Here is a 15,262-nt window from a genome sequence, read left to right on the forward strand (position 1 = left end):
ATTTGTCTATTTCAAAACGTTGCAATATTTCTGTAGAGTATGTATCAGAGAGATGCGCTGCACTTGTAGTAGTGTGCAAAGCCTGCCTTGGAAGAATCCAATGACACTGAGAGGGTTTTTGTTGTCTACATTGGAAAGCATCGTATCATTTTACAAGTACCGTTTTTACATTTAAGATGAGGCATTTCTTTTGAATAATCACGATTTGTACGAAACATAATACGACTGTTTCGAAAAAGTAAGCAGTGATTTGTTTATTTTTTTCGCGGAGATGCTTGAAGCTAATCGTGGAATCATCCGCTGATAGTGTTGACAAGTTGAACGTGTGTGCTGCTGCTGCTGCTGCTGCTGCTGTCCCTACAACTCACAGAGAGCAGACAGGTAAGATTCTTGTTCGCCGCTGTATTCTTTATCTATGATCATTTAAACTCGACATTTAGAAACTTACTTCGCAACCCCCTATAAACTACTGCATTCGCGTTCACGCGTATCTCAACTGATCGAGCGATTCGTCTATTTACTGTCTATCAATTGAGAGCAGTTGCTTGGCAGTAGTTAAACATACATTTTGCTTTAGTGCGTTTTAGATGTCGCGTTTACTTTAAAGCATTTGAAGATGCATCACATGCCTACAACTGATATTTATCTACGTTATTTTGAGGCACGCGCGTCATGCTTGATAGTAACACGCGCGCACAATGAGCTGCTAGTGAAATGCAGCCCTTTAATTTGACCGTTGTCGTTTTGATTAGGATGCAGAAGGATGTGTTTATCAGTGTTCTCTCACCCAGATCTGTAAATTAAGGGGATTGTTTAGAATAATGTGCACAAATCTGAATAAAGTGTTTCTGATTCGGTTACTCATGAGGAAGGAATTGACCATTTAAAATACGACCCGAGGCTACGGCATCTGTCAGAAAGGGTGATCCTGGTGTCAGTGCATATGGCACAATTTCAGTTGTAGCAAAGATACCGTGCTACTGGCAGAGTTGGTATTGTTATATTTTATGCACCAAGTTGTAGATTTTTATTGTATTGTTTAATAGGACTTGTCTGGGCTAGTGATTTCTTTGGGGATCATACTGTTTGATAGAAATTGTACGTTTTGGCACATTTACTGACTAAATCCCACAGGCCTACATAACTGTAGCGATTTAAAATATGTGTTGCAGCTGGAGTTCATCAAATATTTGTGCAATTTCTTTCTTTTTTTCGTTTTTGCATTTAACTTGCACTGCAGCAAACCCCCCAAATAAACGTAATCATGGGTTTTTCACACTGTTCACACATAAGCTGTGTTATTAATGAATCATGGGTAATCATCATGTTTGTTTGAAAATTTCACCCTTTACTGTACAATTGATAAACAGCGGAAGAACGTTCTTATTTGCATATTCATGAGTGAGTAACGCTGATTGGACGACAAAGGTGTGCGAAATTGATGGCCACGCGACCTGTTTTGGAAAGGCGTGTGTGGTAAAGATGTGAAATCTAGACACTACGCATTTGGAAGTTTCTGCGACTATACAAAACACAATTGTTTAGTAAGGTAGGCGCTGTTTATGATTGGGTGGACGTTGCTAGACTGTAACCATGCAGGTGTTCACACTGTTACGTTATAAGCTACACTTGACACTGGAATTCGCTGGAGAACCATCATAGCCTAGATTTTTCGGCCCTTTCTCACCAAGAACGATACGGTAACTGTAAAAATAAGCTTTCACATCAATAGACGTCGTTATTTGTAATACGTTATGTTTACAATAAAAGTGGAGCATGTCCTGTGAACATAATTGTTGAGGGCTTTAAAGCCATGTGTCAGTTTTGATTTTATTTTATGTTTTTAATCGTTCATCTGCTAAAAAAAAATCGTTTTTAAGTGCAGGGTGAAAGCAAAATTACAATATGAAAACATAGCTGGTGAGATGTTTTGTAGTGTGATGTGCATTAGCAATATATTATGAATTAATGTAAACAAATGTCATCATCAGTTTTAAGGTTATACTTATATACATTTCTGAGACTTTACCTTAATAAGCAAAGTGCAAGTGCAATTTCATAGGTGAGGTGAGAATGCACCATGTTCATGTTAACCTTTTAGGCCTGATGTGATGTGTAAGCACAACCCTCTTTTGCATGTTGGCTAATTACTACTCATCTTTACTTTAAAGTACATGTACATCTTATTTACTTTCTGTAATATGTCATTGGAAAGGCCCAGTGTCGTACTGATTGCATGTTATCGTAACTGTAAGAAATATTAAAGTTGTTAAAACTCTCTTACCCCAGCTGAGATGAGGAGCTTGTTAAATTAGGCAGCGCTGTCACTCTTGGCACATTGAGCAGCTTTGCTTGTCAGGAGAATTTCCGCGCCATGTAAAGATCTACCCTTTGTTCCATTTTATAATTACAATAAGTTGTACATGTTTTTGAAAACTTTATTTTAATTTGAGTCAAGGATGGAAGCTGTCAAAGTAATTTCATTGCTTCTTTCATCAGGAGGAGAATTTGGTGCATTTATGTAAGTTCATAAAACGACAAAACAGTGTTGCAAAGCAGGCCACTGGGGAGCATACCCACATTTTGCAGTTCATCCCACTGTGATGTTGCTTTAGTCAGATGGATGAAAGCTGACAGAGCTGAGCTTGAGTTTGCAAAAAGATCTTTTGTACAGAGAAGGCAGGATGAGCCTTGGGATGAGTTTCCTTTTGGTTGGTAGCTCCCTGCGAAGCAGACTTAACAGGGTGTTTGTCCATCTTAAGTGAGATGTCAAATTATAGGGAATTTTACATGTATATTCACAGTCCGAAAAGCAGCGTAAAGTGCTTGGCAATCAAGCGCACAATACATTATAGGCTTATTGGAAGGCATTTTTATTTTTAGATTTCAGTAATTTCAGACCTCCTAAAGACTAAATTTATCTAAAATAAACACAGTGATAAAGAGTTGAGAGTCTGGTACGTTTAATCAACCTAATTCACATCACGGTGACCTCAGTGTTGCTTTATAAACAATTTTTCATTGGTGAAATTGTTTTAAATTTATTGTCAATGTTGAACATGTGCTGCTTAAATTTTTTTTTACTGAAACAGTGATACTTTTTTTTTTAATGATTACTTATGGATAGTAATTTTTTTTTATAGTAATAAGAATCAAGCGGATGCAAACTTTTGAATGGGGTCCTTTTTCTAAATACAACCATTATTTTCTTTTCTAAATGTTCTAAATTAATCTTATTCAGAGAAAATAACATGCATTTTATATGATCCCTTTTATTTTGGTACAATTATTAACATTTTGCAGATACTGCAGACAAAGGGTATGTAAATTTATGACCTTTTATTTTGCCTTGGTGGTCAGTTGCCTTTTGAAGTGTCTAATAAGATGAACTATGTGAAGGAAATCTTCATAAAGTTGCTTTTTGATAAACTTTTCATATCTCACTTTTAGAATATGGTAATCTTTGTGAAAGTTTTAGAGTTTGAGTTCTGCTTTGATGGGTAGTCTCTAAAGCTTCTCTTTTTCTCTCGCCTCTCTTTCAATCTTTGTCTTGGCCTTGACTATCAGTGCCCTATAGTTTTTTTTTTCTTCTTCAGTTCTTTGGAACAATAGCTGTGGAATGTAATTTCGCAGTCCCTCCTGCCTGGAACTCATTTCATATGTTAATGAAGTGTCTTCATTATGTAAGCTTTTCTTTTACTGAATCTAATTTCAGGCCTGCTTATGTTTTGTACACTCAGACATACACTAAGGCTTTGTTCACACCATACCCAAATACAATTTGGTTTTCAAATCCAATCTTTAGGTCTGATGGTCCGCATTTTCATTTTGCATGTGATTTGATCCATTTGTTCAGACTGTGTAGTTAATATCTGGTGTGTCTGCATTGGTTGCTATAGTAATGATGTAAGCATCAGTCACTGCGATGCCAAGAGAGTAGCTGTCAGCATGCAAAGCGATGGCAGAAAACTGCTCATGTCTATCATGACATCTCGCTGCAGTGCTGAACTCACAAGATGCTTGTGAGAACATAAGAGGCATTTTGTGCACACATGTATATGTTGTTTAAAACACCTAACACTTTCAGTCATTCACTATTCACTACATCGTTCCTGTGGATCAGTGGTAGAGCATTGCGTTAGCAGCACAAAATCTTGTGGGTTCAATTCCCAGGGAACCCACATACTGTAAAAAAATACAATAAAATGTATAGTCGAAATGCAGTTAGGGCAGCAACTAATGACTTTTTTGATTATTGAGTCGTTGGCCGATTACACACACAATTTTCTTTATTTTCCATTTTCAAAAACACACTATTCCACATTCTGCCCAATGTCCTTCAAACAACTGTACCAACTGAATGCTATGAAAACACAGTTCTTAACAATTTGTTAGACCACCTGTCATAATAGATAAAACACAAATATTTTAGGAATCTGTCAAAAAAAGTAAATCTAAAGATGTCATTGTCATTTATATGACAAATAACAAACCAAAGCAACTAAATAGTATTTATTCACATATTTAAAAAAAATGGCCTCCTTTGATAACAGCTTGCATGCTTGCTGGCATTTTTTGTATACATTCTGGCTAATTGGGTAACTTAAAAAAAAAGCACTTGATATTTTTTTTTTCTGCCTTTCTTTAATAGATAACAGCAATAATTATATTATAACATTAGAAATAGCCCACTACTGAAGCTAAAGAGCCTATGCATATTGGAAGACTAACCAATACAGAAAGCTAAAAAAATATTTTGGTAATTGCCAGTACTGTAAGTTAAGAGCAGCAGTGACACAAACCTTACAAAACTGGCTAAAAACTTAACATAAATTTGTTTTTATAAATTTGTTAATCACTGTAGGCAATATAGTTTAAATCTCTAGATCAAAAATAAAAAAAATAAAGATAATTAAAGAAGAAAATCAGCAGATTATTGCAAAGTGGAATTTTTTCTAAGAATTAAAGGATCAAAAATGTATAGAAGTTTAAATGTACTGTAAATAAAATGTGATATTAAAATGTAATTTCTATTTATTTATGATAAATATTTTAAGCTACAGGTTTGTTGGTATGAAATTAAAGCCTTAAAAATTAAAGTTCTAAGAAGTCTAAAAAATTCAAAATTGTGGTTCCTGTGAGATTTTATTTAGGGCGTCATATGAAATATGGAATCCTGAGACTCAGACCTTTCCAATGATATGTTTGTAGCCAAGATTATGAAAAGTTTTGGTTCTAAAAGGCCGTAATGCATTTTGTAATATAACACTTGACACTGCCCACTAAGGGGGAGGAGACCGCCATAAGTACCATTTCCAATGCAATATCCGATTTTAAAAATGCTTTTCAAGGGATAAATCTTCTAAGGCCCCATTTACACAAGTGCGTTTTCATTTTAGAATGCATAACTTTAGGTACGTTTATGCCTATCGTTTACAATACTCCGGCAACAAGACCCTGTTTTAGTTTGAAAAGGGTTGCGTTTCAGTGTAAACAGACTAAAACGTAGACTTCTGGAAACAATGGCCATGGCTGCCCACATTCACTTTGTGTATCCTTGATGACCGTGTAAATAATAATATCATGCGCACTGTTGTACCCATAGATGTATAGTTAGATTCCCCATTCGATCGCTCCAAGCACGTAGACGCATCGGTGATCTAAATAATAGGGAATCTACCTATTCATATTTATGTTTGTACCTGCATGAATGGTCACGTGACAAGCGTTTTAGGTTGATTAGTGTGGATTGACAGTTAACTGTTATTTTTTTAAAGTAGGCATGAAAGTGCACTATCTATACTTAACTTGTTGTAATTTATGAACACTTTGGAATATAGACCTAAGGTTGGTCTCTTTTTAACTGTGCTCAGGGTGTGTAGCTGGTAATGTATCCAAATAGCTGTACCAAAATATAAGCAAATCATATCTGTGGCAGTAGTCATACCAAACAATGACTTCATTGTTATACATACGTAATTATTTGTATAATAACAGTGAATAGTTTTGTTGGTTTGTTTGACCGCCTTTGAATGAAATGACCACAGGATGAAAAGAAAGGACAGTGAGAGGTTTCCGTGTGAGGGTGAATGATTCTTTATGGCCACACACCTGCTTGATAGCTCTGCTCGCCCCGTCTCTCCCAGGCCATTTGGTATGCTGCAAAAATCCACGACTGGGCGATACTGACTCTCCTTGGCACAGTTTGTGGCACCTGCTCTGAATAATCCTTCCTGCTAAATAGCCTTTTTTGGTGGCATTTCAGAGCAGAAATGTGATGTTTCATTGTCCTAAATATCCTTAATCAAGGTTTATCAGCTCATAAATCATGTAAAAGTGTTTGTGTATATTTCCAAGAATCAGGAAATTAGTATTAAGAGCACAAATTCCTATTGTTTATTCTTCTGTAGGACTGTTTGTTTGATTGAGAAGGTCTAAAAAATATCAGGCCCACTTTAAGTTGAGGAATGGTGCAAGTATAAAGTTTGCTTCTTTGTTTTCCATGTCCTTCCTTTTGTTTTTTTTGTGACCTTTGCTAATTTGGCATTGACTAATTGGGCAGTGTTCTGCCAAAGCAGGCTTGCTCACAATACTAACTACTCATACTAATACTACTTTTATTTGAAGCACTTGACTGTTACCACTGAACACTCTTTTACCATGGACTTTCCTCTCAGATAACTCAAAATCTGCCTCTCCTGAGCTAGATATGATGGTGGATATATTTGACATTCAATCTATGTATTTCATTGCCTTTCGGTAGTGTCTTCATGTTAAGCTATAAGCTAATACAGATAATAATAAAGAATGCACCAGTCCAGAATATCTTTTGATATTGCAATAAACATTTTTCTATTTGAAAGAATACTGTTCTGAGCACTGTCATTTTAGACTTCCCCAGCTTCACAGTTTTGCTCTTGCACAGCAAAGTCATCGCTCGTCTGTCCTCACGTTCTCGTATGAATGATATTGGATAACATTTTAACTCCAGTGTTTGGGCTGCACTCAACTAATCCTCTTTTCCCAATTCCTTCTGCTCTGCACTGTGCCGGGACAAGGGCTTGATTTATGAAAATGTGATCTGGTGGAAATTTCCAGCTATTTCCCAATGCCCTTCTCATGTCCCAACCCTTTCTCCCGTCACTCGCTCCACATCCTAGTTGGCTGAGGAGACGCTTCCTGTCATACTTGACCCTGTTCCAACAATGACACCGTCCAAGCAGCAGCCTGGGACTTGTCATGTGGTGGTTGTCATGGTGTGTGTGGATTAACCCAGGCTTGATTATGTCCAAGGATAAGAGCTGCTTAATTGTAATCACTGGAACATCCAGGGAGGTTAAACACTGCACTGTGTGCTTCAGGACAGGAGCTAAATAGCTGATTCTAGTTGACTTGGCTATGCCAGAGAAGGCACCTGGAGGGTGGCAAGTGCTGATATTTAAGGAAAGGTGAAGTTCAGAATGATCTTTTAGGGATAGTTCATGCAAAAATGAGTATTCTGTCATCCATTAAGTTGTTCCAAGCCTGTATAAGTTTCTTTCTTATGTTGAGCACACAAGAAGATATTTTGAAGAATGTGGCTAGCTACCAGCAACTGTTTGCACTATCCATTTAATGGATAAAATATAAAATAATGAAATATTAACATATTTTGCTTGCAAATTATTTTGCTCACAGTATGTTCCAAGTTTAATTTCAAGAGTGAATTTTTCGTCAAAGTTTGACATGCCATTAGTCTCTGAATTGAAATTGATTGCCCCTGTTGTGTTTCTTTGGAATTCTTTTTTTTGTGTGTGTGATTTAAATGTTTGTATGTGTTGTCTGTTGGAAGAAGAGCTGTGGGAAAGGAATGCCCTAATGATCCAGTCTGCTTTGTGGGATCATGACCCAGAAGCCCCAGTGCGGCATGCCTGATCTTGGCCCTCCCTGAAACGGATCTTCACTCAGAGCCGAGATGAGCACTTTCCCTACTCCCAGTAGTGTGCCATTTGTATCTGGCCAATAATTAGTCTAATCTTTTCAAGTTGTATCCTTATTTATAGCTGGTTTCTCTTCCTCCTTGAGTACCGAATGCAATTATGATGTGAGAAATGACTTTTTGGAAAGGTTTGTTTAATTAGCAGTGCCCTGAAAAACACTCTGCTCAACGCTGCAAAGCCACGCTCTCTCCAACTCACCGTGGCTGTGCCAGAATTGCTGGGGATTAGCTAAGACTGCATTTTGAATACATTAAAAAAACTAGCTTTCCTAAAGAGGTCATTTCCTAATATATATATTTATTTATTAAGGTCCTTTATTTGCACCAAATATAGTCCTAATTTAGTTTTTCCTCCGTCTCTCTGAAACTTTAAATTAAACAGTCTTTTTTTTCTGCAGTGCCTTTAGGACTTATTCACCTATGAAATGAGATACAGTGTTTTGCTTTGCTTCATGGTCTGCAAGTTTGCAGTTGGGTCAAATATAGCTGCCTTTAGCCCATCTTTCAGTAGTAGCCTCTGTGCAAAGCCTGTAACAGGTTCACAAAATGATCCACTCTAAAATGAGCCTAATAAGTTTGAAATAATCATGGGGGCCTTGTTTAAATAAAAACTGCAGGTGCTTTTTCCTCGTCTGGATTTTTCATAAGGATATGCAAAATGGCAGCCAGGAACAGAACAGTATTTGCAGACATTTCATTAGGGGTGCTCCGATCACGATCGGCCGATCGTTAATGCGCCTCTCGTCAGTAAAGCCGGTTCTCTAATCAGCGGTTAATTCCATCAGGTGCGTGATTTCACATAGAGCAGCTGTTACTACACAGAGCCGTTGTTAACTGTGAAGATGTGCCAATAAACGCTGAAAATGAACGTGGATTTGCGCATCTTCTCAGTTAACAACGTGCAAGTGTTTTTGTTTGTTCCTTGCATTTCGAAGATGCTTGTTTTACAAACAAGGCCCAGTTTGATGCCGGATTCGCATATCGTTTATTTCTTAAGGATAATGCAGTCCCAACGAAAAAGGGTCACGATCGTGTGTTGGAACCGCAGGCTGTGAGTAAAACTGCTTCAAATATCTCTGTGTTGTTAACTTAGCTATCAGCGCGTAAGCACATCAAGTAAACAACATGCGATGTTGTCATCAAACTGCACTTTCCACATGTACAGCTTAAAAAAAAAAAAAGACGACATAAAGTGGAACTTAGTCATTTTCCAAAACCGCTAAGCAAATATATACAGTTTCAGTACATACCACATAGAGACGCCTTTGCTGATGCTGCTCTTGTTAAATTTCAGCCTCTGGATCTGATTCTGGATCATAAATATAAGGCTGAATCTGACTGTTAGCCATGGTTTGTTTGGGATGTTTTTTTCCTCACGGTAATGTCACAGCTTCCAAACGCTCACAACGCAAAAGCCTACTCGCGCTCGTGATTCTTTAGCTCCGCCCACACGTCACGCCTCCAGCCGGTCGTGTTTTTCTGGGAAAAATCGGTACAGACTATCTTTCTCTTATGAATATGATAAAACTAAAGACTTTTTGGAGTTATGAAGGATGCAGTACTACTCTATAGGTACTCAAGATTAACAGGATATTGAGTGAAAATGAGCATTTCACCCCCCCTTTAAATGTAATTGTATAATGCATTATTGTTAATGAATAAAAACAAGACCAAATGTGGTTAATAAAATAAAAACTATGCTAAAAATGTGTTTCGTTGACCAAAATGAGATGAAACAAAAGGTTATAACGTTATTTTATCTCATTTAATCACATTATTATTATTATTTTGCAGTTTTTCTGTTTCCTGTGTCTCACATCGGGAGCTGCATCAGATAGCACTGCGCAGAAGCGGGCAACATCACTTCCTCAAGCCCCACTCGCGGCATTATTTAGAAGATGACATTAAACAAAGCTAACTCTGACACAGAGAAAGGGACCGCTGTATGTCCTCCTAGCATGTTTGGTTGGTAAAATAAATGTTGTAAATTCAAATCAGAGCATTTTCCGTGTCTGGAATGGATGTATTCTTGAGTCTATAAAGTAACAATAATATAATAAGATTTAATTAAATTTTTCTGGATTTCTTTTTTTTTTTTCATTTTAATTTTCCTTGACTCCTTTTTTTTTTTAACGGTTAAATTACATTTTATTAATCAAAAACCTTGTCTAATTAATTAAAATCAGGAAACTTATACATTTTCACATCAATTTATTAAGTTTAACAAAAATGACATGTTTAGGGCCCTATGACCATGTTTTATTCTGACCTAATTCTGTTTTAGCATGTCTAATTATTTTAATGCATAAAAATACTTAATTTATAAATTTTTTTTCTTAAAGTAGCCTTATGAAATGTTTTTTTCCCCCTCAAAAATCCTGTTGTGTTTAAACATTTTTCTAGTTATCAAATGAGTGCATAAAACATTAATTTAATTTATCTTTTAATTACAGAAAATTAAGCAAACATAATTTTTTGGTAAACAATGGGGATTTACTATTAAAATTAAAACATGGAAAAAATGTGTGATTATTCCTTAAAAATAATGTTTGTTTCTTTTTAGTAGTAGTAGGCTATGAACATTCTGCTTAACAATAGTAATACATTTCTGGCAAATACTTTTATTTTGACGGGTTACCGTGAATACATTTACAGTTCAGTGTATGTTACATGACACTAGTTTTACTCAAATCAAATGGTCAAATGCTCATGAAGTCACTCTCAGAACAGTTTTGGAGATTCTCGAACAGCAGACACTGTTATGTGTGTAATAGACGTAACCGCGCTTCTGCACCATTCATTAACAGAAACACGCAGAACCTGCATCTTAAATATGATTATTTTCATATCGACATTTCCGGCTTAATATTTACACATACTAGTCCATATTGTGATTTGATTTAAATGTAATGACCTACTTTTTATTAATTCATTCAAAAGTTGACAAATTCTGTGACATTCCTCGTTAAACTGCGAATTCCATTTTTAGGACTGAATTCCACGATTCTGTCTGCGTTTTCTGCATCGCATAAATCATAGGGCCCTATAAAATGATGTTTATTTTATACATTTCTTTTTAATCCATTATCAAATTATTTAAAATGCCTTCAATATTATTATTATTATTATTTTCTTATTTATTTATTTTTAATTATATCTGCTTTTTTGAAAACTTTTGTAGCTAGATTTAGTTTTGATGTGAATGTTAAGCGCTTGCTTACAGCCAAATGTGTAGCTTTTCAAAGTGTCATTCATCGACTTTCGTCAGGTTAGACCAGTGTTTCCCAATTTGTGCCGTGGACAATTATCAAATCAGTGCTATAAAGGTACTTTGTACCACATAATTCTCACATTTTTCTAAATTGCTTTGTGGCGTTCTTGTCTACTGAAAGTTATTTTCGAAAATATGTTTTGTCATCCGAATGCACTGTACTTTTATCCATCAAACCCTCATTTTCATTCCTTTTAGAAATTTTATATTGTTTGTGAACACAGACAGTCTACATATACACGCTAAAAGTTTCATCTTTGTCCAGTGTTTTCACTGTTTCTGTCCAGCAACACTGTCTCTTAACCACCTTGTGTTGCTGCGATCTCAAATAATATTTCTTGTTCCATCTCCCCCATTTCCGTTCGTCACATGAACTGCAAGGAAATACAATTGTTTTCTTTGCATTTGAGTTAAAAAAAAAGTGTAAGAACTTGATTTCCCATGCAGTGACCTTAAAAAAATTCAGTATGCTTTGGTTGATTTTGCTCTTTGTTTTCGCCTTGCATAGTGCACAAGGCAAGTTTTAACTGTACCACCTTATTGTAGCCTCTTTCTTTTAAAATGCATCTAGTGAAGGTCTGAACATTGTCTGCCTCACACTAAATCTATATTTGAGGAAAGTAATTTTTTAATGAAAGGATGTTTACCGTTGCGCTCCTCTGTTGGATCTGTGGCTTCCCACTGTATTTCAGGGACATGAAGAGCTATTGATGGCCATTGAAGTGTTTAGCAAGAGACAGGATTGCTGGGCTACATGCAGGTTTGCCTGAATGGTCTAATAAAGGAGCTGTCAAATAAACGTTTTTCTGCTAATGCTTAAGACTGGGCAGGAAATAAAAGAAAGCCTCTGTCAGAGCCTGGATGTGGCAGGATGAACTGCCAGCGTTTTTATCACTGTGTCTTTATGCATGTACCAGGCTCCTCAGCCAACTCTGAAGCCTGGTCCAGTGTGTACCGAGGAAAGGGGGAAATGAAGGACGCTGGACCAGCTGGACTTGAATACGAGTGGATGACTGGATATAGAGGTGTTGCATCTGTGATGGTGAGACGTCCACCACAGAACAGTGTGTGCTGACAGTGTACGCCTGGCAAGGCTGAGACAGTCTGGGAGTAGAGATGGGCAGATCAATCATGAAGTATATTGGTACTTAAAATAGTGATGTTTCATTAAGAGCTTTCACGCATGAAAACACTGATCCCAAATGTAATTTTTTTAATAGCTAAATGGTTTAGTTTTCATGCTGGATGACAATATAATCATTGAGTTGAAAAAATTTAGGTTTACTAGCAAATGGCTGAGCGACTACTACTTCTGCTCATTTGCACACAAACAGAAATGCTGAAAAGCACAAGCAGTCACAGGACACACTGAAACAGAGGGAGCGGTGTCTGCCAGAGGTCATGATGGAGAAAAGACGTATCATCTGACACTGCTAAAGAGCAACCCAGCTCAGTGTTGAAGTCTGTTTTTCTGCCTGTCTATAGAAAGATTAAATTAACATAGAAAAAAACAGTACATCAGATAAAATGCTGAAAATTCATAATGTACAGTATACTACATTTCTTTTAAAGAAGTTGCTTATGCTCACTAAGGTTGCATTTATTTGATAAAAATACAGTGACAATATTGTAAAATATTACTGATAATTAAAATAACACTTCCTGTGCTGCAATGCTCCAATTTCAGTGGGCTTTACACTACTGTTCACTCTCACTTTATCCTATGGAAATCATTCTAATATGCTGGTTATTCAAGAAATGGCAATGCTGAAATGAGTAGTAGTTATTTTTTGTCATATTGTCTTGTTTCTGCAGAAGCCGACTGTTTCTTTGACTTTTAGTAAGTGGAAATAGGAAGTGGAAGATCTGTCTGAAATGTGACATTTATCATAGCCTAATAGGCTTCTGTGATGTTTGATTTAAGTTTAAACTTTAGAAGATCTTAAATTACTACACATATTCTATAATTGTTAATAAAGAATGAAAAACCCAAAAGGATCATTTGCAGTTTTAGGTCTATTTAATGTGAATGGATTTTTAATATTCAGTGAACATAATTAACAATTTTATTCTCATAAATAATAATAAATAAATAAAACTATTTAATATAGGCAATTGAAAGTTTGATATTGGCCTTGATGGTGATTTATATCAGATCGAAAGAAAGTTAGTAGTGTCATCCTTCAATTAAAGAAAGACACGTCAAATGATGGAGATTTTGAGAGCAAGTTCAAATCTCATCTGTTATGTTGGCACAGCAAATGACTCTTGCTTTCTGGGGTTGTGAGACTATTTAAGCTTCTGTAAAGATGACCGTGTTCCCATTCCCAATGTCGGATCTTTAGCCAAATCCTCTCTGCTTCATCTGCAAACCATTTCTCTCCTTTACAGCCACACCAACTAAGAGTTTTTTACTTCAAAACATTGATGAAATGCATTGTAGCTTTAACTGAGGCATGGTAAATTAGAATGGAGTAATGGGAATATGCTCATGGCATGTGTATGCAGATTCAAACCATAAATCATAAAATAGTATGTTGGCTGCTTTATTGGTGCACAGAAGTACCATATACTGGAAACATCAATAACATATTTTATGATCTTGCAAGTGTGTCAGTTAATATGTAGGAATAAATCAAAGTACAGTTACAGTAGGCTTATATGTTTGTCATTATTTACTCTTCTTCATGTCTTTGTCTACGTTTTGTCCATTGAAAAAAAAATAGAAATGTAGAAATGTTTAAAGAATCTTTAAGCAGGTCTCTCATCGTTTGAGTTCTTTTGAATTATTAGTTTTTTTTATTTTTTATAAATAAAGCAATTTAACAATGAGGCAGGCACCATTGATTGCAGCCTGTGAATCTTGTCTCTAGCTCCTAGCTTTTGTATTATTTAAATGTAAGCCCTGTGAGCTCATTCTGTTGGCATTATTGAGAGAATTATTGTTTTATGGCGAGGCTACACTGTAAAAAGTTTAACTATTATTTACTCAATTTTTTTGGTGAAACATTTTTACACTCAAAAAAATTGAGTAAATTTTAAAGCTGTGAAATCAATGAAATATACTGTTTAAATTGAGTAATTGTCAGTAAAAAAATTAAGTAAATCTGAATAACTGAATTACTTTATATGAGAAATAAAATTAATTAGATATAATCAAAATTATAAAACACCACAACTGTAATTCTATGTAAAATAAACAAAAAATATTGAGTAGATATAATTGAAATATTGGATGAAATTTAACAAAAAAAAATTGCTACGTTTACTACATGTAAAAGTGAATTTAACTTAATATTGGACTATAAATTATCAAAATGTTGCATTCACTTTTTTTTTTTTTTACACTATTTACCCTTTATAATTAATATAATAAAACCAAATAAAGAAAGAAACACATTTTTTATTGAAAATTTATTTGTCAATTAAACATAAGACAAAGTCTAAAATCAACCTTTGAAACATTTTATCCATTTTAATATTCCAGTAGATTGCAAAAATTTTAACTGTAAAGTAGCCATAAGGGAAATGATTAAACCTTATGAAACATTTCATCCATCTTAGTATTCAAGTAGATTACATGTAAAATACGATAGCCGTAAGAGAAATGACATCTTTGTTCCTGGTGCATACCAGCCATTTGCAGTCACACTCAACATTAAACCATAAAAAAAATAAAAGCAACACTTACATCAATATTAAAGGGATAGTTCACCCAAAAAGATGATGTTGTCATAATGTACTCGCCCCCCGGGTTGTCCCAAATCTGTACGAATTTCTTTCTTGTGTTGAACACAAAATATATTTTAATGAATGTTGGTTAACAGATAGTTGAAAGTTGCCATTGACTTCCATGATAGGAAAAAAAAAAAGTATACTATGCAAAGTCAATGGCAACCTTTAACTGCGTTAACAAACACTCTTTAATACTTGGCTGAATGTCACGTCACTTCACTTAAAATATCTTTTGTGTTCAACAGAAGAAAGAAACTCGTACAGGTTTGGGACAAATT

The 15,262-nt window shown here is 35.5% G+C and overlaps 1 protein-coding gene across 17 annotated transcripts in view; it reads left to right on the top strand.

Annotated features, from left to right (window-relative positions):
• The first annotated feature begins 222 nt into the window (after positions 1–222).
• Positions 223–15,262, top strand: part of arvcfb (ARVCF delta catenin family member b) — a 183,376-nt gene continuing 168,336 nt past the window's right edge. For 7 of the 17 annotated variants that reach the window (XM_052555791.1, XM_052555788.1, XM_052555796.1 and 4 more), the window contains exon 1: positions 224–381. The gene's annotated coding sequence lies outside the window, so the exon portion shown is untranslated. Of the gene's footprint in view, positions 382–15,262 lie in introns of all 17 variants that reach the window. The other 10 variants (XM_052555784.1, XM_052555783.1, XM_052555789.1 and 7 more) reach the window with 3 other exon arrangements.

This window comes from Carassius gibelio, chromosome B5, assembly GCF_023724105.1.
Source record: "Carassius gibelio isolate Cgi1373 ecotype wild population from Czech Republic chromosome B5, carGib1.2-hapl.c, whole genome shotgun sequence".
Classification (NCBI taxonomy): Eukaryota; Metazoa; Chordata; class Actinopteri; order Cypriniformes; family Cyprinidae; genus Carassius; species Carassius gibelio.